Source organism: Hipposideros armiger, unplaced genomic scaffold, assembly GCF_001890085.2.
Source record: "Hipposideros armiger isolate ML-2016 unplaced genomic scaffold, ASM189008v1 scaffold_1744, whole genome shotgun sequence".
NCBI lineage: Eukaryota > Metazoa > Chordata > Mammalia > Chiroptera > Hipposideridae > Hipposideros > Hipposideros armiger.
The window spans coordinates 6,521-12,815 of NW_017733094.1; positions in this window are offsets into that span (position 1 = coordinate 6,521).

Below are 6,295 nucleotides of genomic sequence, written 5' to 3' on the forward strand. Positions count from 1 at the left end.
AGAGACTCACACATAGATTTCCTGAAGGTGGGCAAACTGGGCGAGTGGAGGAAGAGGGAAGGGAGGCGTGTGGAGACACAGCCTGCATCTGCGGCTGAGGAGACATGGGGCCCCAGGAAGCAGACCGGAGATTATTACAGAAGCAAGGCGACGGGATCCCTCCCTATGCCCCTCAGTGCTGCCAAGAGTTCAGCATAGAGCACGGCAGTGCCCAGCGTCTGAGGCAGAAGCCTCAGCTCAGAACTGCGGCTGGGCTCTCTCAGGCAGAAAGCAAAAACAACTCCATAACCGGGACCCCACTTCCACTCTCCCACAGCATCCCTACCCCTGCCCTTCCAGAGTCTTAAGCTGGTCTCTGACTGGAGGAGTAGTGTCAGATTACAGAGACATGGCAGACCCCAAATGGAAACAGCCAGCTTGCAGCTGTGACCTAGGAAAGTGTCTGACTGCCTACCCAGCCCCTACCTTTTCTACGTGGCTCCCAGCAGGGCAACTTGAGCTGCTGAGTCACAGGCCAGCAGCAGGGGTGGCAGAGGCAGCGCTGGGCTTTTAGCAGCTCGGGACTCTCCCACCCTTCACAGCCCCCAGAGGGAAGAGGAGACCTGTTCTCAGTTCAGGAGGTAGCTTGCTGCAGTGCTCTCAGCTGCGAGAGCAGAAAATGCACTGACTTTGTAAAAACTACCAACACCACCCCATAGCCCCACTCATCTAGAACTGCATCAACAGGAGCATTCTGGGTACCAGGTGCCCGCTCTGCTTCCACAAGACACAGAGGAGATTTTGTACAGCAGAAGACTACCTGGAGATAACTTGGTGGACTCTAGCTGAGACTGGCACTGATTTTGTTGGTTTCGTATTTTTTTCCATTTTATTATTATCATTTTTAGTTATATGTATATTTTATTATAACATTTTATTATTATATAAATATTATTATATAAATATTATTGTATAAAGTATTAATATATATTTTATTATTATAATAATTTTGTTATCATTTTTAGTTATATATCCATATATATAGGTGTGTAGGCATGTATATATATATTTTTTTTTTCTCCCTTCTCTATCCCTTCTTTTCTTTTTTCTTTTCCCTGCTCTAAATTTCCTCCATCTTTCTATTTTTGTGCAATTTTTTTGGTGTTGCTATTTTGTTTGTTGTGTTTCTTTTGGTTTTTTTGTGTGTGTGTGTTTTTGATACTTCTGTGCATGTTGCGTGTTGGTTGTCGGTTGTTTTTACATGTGAGAGTATTTGGTTTCTTTTGGCTGTTGTGCTTGTTGATCTGTTTCACTCTAAAATTACTCTGCACAAGGGCCAAGACAAAGAGGCACAAGAATCATCACACCCAGAGGCCAACTCTAGACCAAACCAGAGCTTTAACCAGATTTGATCTACAAGAGCCACACCCAAATGGAATTCTCTATAAGCATAAGAGCCCATAGGGGCCAAACCTCATCTGAGGGGTCAACCCTCACACAGCACTGTGGACATAGCCAATCCTCACAGCTACTCAGCCTGGGAGTCAATTCCACCTACTGACAAGCCAAAAGTTATCAAAGCTCAACTTCAACAGAAGACACACAATACAAGGGACACCTCTGGAACACATGCACAGGAGAATAGGGAGACTGAGAAATTCAAATATAAAGGACACATACCACATAAGTCCACCCAGCAAAGACTGACCAACCTAGGGGATCTACCTATTACATCAAAGCAAGCACAAAGAGTCAGCCAGAATGGGGAAACAAAGAAACACGTCCCAAATAAAAGAACAAAAAAAACATCCAAAATTAGTGGAACTAAGTGAAATAGAGGCAACCAACCTATCAGAGTTAGAGTTTAGAACACTGATGATAAGAATGTTTAAGGAACTTAGTGAGAACATAAAGAAGGACAGAGAAATCATGAAAAACAATCAGTTAGAACTAAAGAATACAACTACTGAAATAAAGAGCACAATCGAAGGAATTACCAGCAGATTAGATGAAGCAGAGGATTGAATCAGCGACTTACAAGGCAAGATAGCAGAGATCACCAAGCAGAACAACAAAAAGAAAAAATAATGAAAAACATTGAAAATAGTTTAAGAGAACTGTTGGATAACATTAAGAACAATAACACACGTATCATAGGAATACCAGAAGGAGAAGAGAGGGAGCAAGGGATCAAGAACATATTTGAAGTAATAATGACTGAAAACTTTCCTAACCTGGTGAAGGAAATAGACATACAAGCCCAGGAAGTGCAGAGAGTTTCAACCGAGATGAACCTAAACAGGGCCACACTAAGACACATCATAGTTAAAATGTCATGGGTTAAAGACAAAGACAGAATCCTAAAAGCAGCAAGAGACAAGCAACAAATTACTTACAAGGGTACCCCTGTAAGAATATCAGCTGACTTTTCTACAGAAACTTTGCGGGCCAGAAAGGAATGGCAAGAGGTATTCAAAGTAATGAAAACCAAAGGCCTACAACCTAGATTGATTTATCCAGCAAGGCTATCATTTAAAATTGAAGGAGAATGCTCGCTTTGGCAGCACATATACTAAAATTGGAACAATACAGAGAAGATTATCATGACCCCTGCGCAAGGATGAAACACAAATTTGTGACATGTTCCATATTTAAAAAAAAAAATTGAAGGAGAGACTTCCGGTAAGATGGCGGAATAGACAGACGCTCTGCCAACTGCCTCCCAGGATCACACCAATATTACAAATAATTTATACAACATTCAACCTCGGAAGTCCCCTGAACACTAGATGAACAGAATCTCTAAACGAAGAACTTAAAGAGGAGACCACGTCGAGTCTGGTAGGAGAGGAGGAGTCGAGAGAGGGCGAACCCCGTGAGGGACACCTCAGTGGAGAAGAGGCTTCTCCGGTTGGGGGAGAGAACCCCCGGCCTCACACTGAGCTCACCAGCCCAGAGTTACTTTGCCAGGAAGAGGAGTTCCATGATAGCTGGCAGTAGAAGTTAGTGAGGACTCTCTGCTCAATTTGGTGAGGCTGAGGGCGGTTAGAGAACCAGTGGAGCCGGCACATGGACTCGCTCACTGGTGAGCACTCATCCAGTCCTTGGTAGAGGGAGTAGCTGTGTGAGCGGGGCCCAGGAGCCTGCGGAGAAGGGCTGAACTGAGCGCCTTTGGCACAGGAGCTGGAGGTTTGGGGACCATTGTACCTCTGGTGTGGACCTTGCACATGAGTAATGTACAGGAGGGAGCCATTTTTCCAGGGTTGGGCCCTCCCACAGAGGGTCAGGTCTGGGACCGCATTGGTCTGGTGGAATTGTCGCAGGAGTGTGTGTGTGCATGCGTGAGCATGTGGCCTTGGATCTCCACCCTTGGCACTGCTTGTGCTGCGTAACCAGGGAAATGCCTGGCAGGCTTGCTCAGGCTCCAGCAGGCTGTTCATTGAGATGCGGGAGTGTGCTAGCTGCCTTGGGTCCCTGCTCTCTGCGCTGCGCGTGCAGAGTTGCCAGGGTGGCAATTGGCTGTTGGGCTGCTCGGCCTGATCTGTAAGCGGCTAATTAGGACAGACTGAGACTGGGAGTTTTCTTGGGAGTGCTGGGTCTGAGCTGTGCACCTGCGTAATCTGGCTGGGGCTTTCCTGGTGAGTTTGTGAGGGCTGATTGTCGATGCAGGAGTGCATGCTGCTATGACTTGGTGGGGGCCACTGACCACATCCTGTGGTGCCTTGGGGGCCTGCCCTGCCCACCTAGAGCTGTGTTGCTGGGGGCACTCTGAGCCCCTGGTCCCTGGCCTCCACCTCCACAGGCCACAGAGGATTTTTTGAAGCAGCAGACAGCCTACAGCAATCTGTGAGGATTTTTGGTGGTGAGCACAGTTCCAGAGCACATAGCAGCTAATTGCAGGAAGTTCACTGCAAGCCTGAGAGGGAGGCCGATGCATGAGGTGATGCGTTGAGCCCTTTCCCCCAACATAGCTGGTGCTGAGTTGTCCAGACTCTCTATTGCTGAGCAAGTGGTCTGCAGATTAAAGCGGGTGGAGAGCTTTATTTTTTCTCTTCTTTTTTCTTCCCCTTTTTTTTCTTTATTTTTTTTCTTTTCTTTCTCTTTCATCTTTTTGTTCCTTTTCTTTCTTTTCTTTCATCTGTTTTGTTTTTGTCATTGTTTCTCAGACTTGTTCATCTAGATATTGCTTTGGTCACTGTTTTTCTGTCTTGTTCTCCTGTTTTTGTGTTTGTGTTTGTGTATCTTTTATATACTTTTGTTTCTCCTGTCTGATCATTGCTTATCAAGTTTCTGTGGGAGTGTATTTGTTTTTTGGTGTTGTTGGGTTGCCTTGCTTTGTTTTTGTTTTATGAAGTGGACGTGGACCTAGCACTGGTCCAGGAGCTGAGACTACACTGAATTTGTAGAAACTACTGACTACAGTCTTTATGCACCTGTAACACCACCTAGCCCACCTACAGCTGCATTGCCAGGGGCTATTGGGGCGCCAGGGTGACTGGCCCCATCCCCACAAACTGTGGAAAAGGTTTTTTTACAACAGAAGGTGATCTGCAGAGCCCTGGGATCATCTCCATGGTGTTCATTGACCACCAACCTACACCACAGCCACTTGGGAGCAGCTTTCGTGAATCTGTGAGTGCGAGGTGGAGGCTGGCTATAGTGCCCTTGGGATGCTATACAAGGGGGTAACAGGCCAGGTATTGGTGTAAGGCCTGAATCTGCATTAAAGTCGTAAAAACTACCAATCACATCGCATAACTCACTTGAACTCCATTCTGCCAAGCTAGTGCCACATTGCAGAGGCACCCTCAACCTGGGGTCAAATAGCCAGACACATGCCCCTAAAAAGCCTCTTTCAATAGGTGGGACTTACTGGCATCTGACAGGTGGCAACAGGCATAGGGGGCCCTGGGCCTTTTCTTAAACTGCATCAGGAACAATATAGGGGGCAGCCAGCTTCAATTCACACAGAGACCATCCCCACATGACCCCAGGTCTAGCATGGGCAGGAGCCAACTGCGTACAACCTTGAGGTATCTACCAGGTAGCTATGGACCGAGAACAGGCAGGTATGAAATGGCTCTGAGTGGGAGCCCCACCTAAGAGACACCAGAACCAATACACCCAGAGGCCAGTGTTATACAAAACCAGAGTAGTACCTGGTTGAACGTACAAGTGGCACTCTCAAAGGACATTATCCACAGGCACAAGAACACACAGTGGCCAAGCCTCCTCTGAGGGGTCAACCTCCACTGCCGCGTCCAGCACAGCCAGTCAAATGGGCCGGGGAGGGGGCGACAGAATATTAAGAAAGACAGACAAAACAATACTTAAAAGCGGGGGCTAGGTGGACAACTGTCTCCTGATGGGAGGGCAGTGACCCAGTCTAGCAGCCATGGTTTATTGATATAGCCTTGCCTATGCAGGGGGAGGAAAAGGGGAGGAAACAGCCTTGGGCAGTGAACGTTCTGTGTGTCAGCTGCAGGAAGTTCGCAACCAATGTATCAGAACTGAGGATGTTCTGTACCCAGTATATTTAAACCAGCTCCAGGTGCTGGAAACCTTCTCTGTATGCTGAGGTGTTGCACCAGCCTTGCTAAGGATACAACCAAAAAGTGTGCCTTGCACTAGCCTCTCCTTTACAGCTCCGGATGGTCTTCTCAGCCTCTGGCACTCCATACAGCATCTCATATACTGTGAATAGAGCTAATTCTTTCAGCTAATCAGTCTGAGGGTCAACCACACCCTCTGACAAGCCAAAAGCAATTAAAGAGCAACTTCAACAGCAACACCTCTGGAACACACAGGACAGGAGAATATAGAGACTGTACATTCCAAATATAAAGAACGCATACTACAAGAGCACCCAGCAGTGACTGAGAGGCATAGGTGATCTATCTATTACATCTAAGCAATCACAGAGTGACAGCCAGAATGAAGAAACAAAGAAACATGTCCCATGTAAAAGATCAGAAGAAACCTCTAGAAATGGAACAAAATGAAACAGATATTCAACCTTTCAGACACAGAGTTTAGAACACTGATGATAAGAATGTTTAAGAAACTTAATGAGTACATAAAGAAAGATAGAGAAATCATAAAAAACAACCAGTTACAACTGAAGAATACAGTAACTGAAGTGAAGAACACACTCGAAGGAATCACCAGTAGATTAGATGAAGCAGAGGATCGGATCAGCGATTTAGAAGACAAAATAGCAGAAATCACCCAGTTGGAACAAAAATAAAATAAAAATTAAAAGCAATGAAAACAATTTAAGAGACCTATGGGACAATATCAAGTGCAACAACATTCG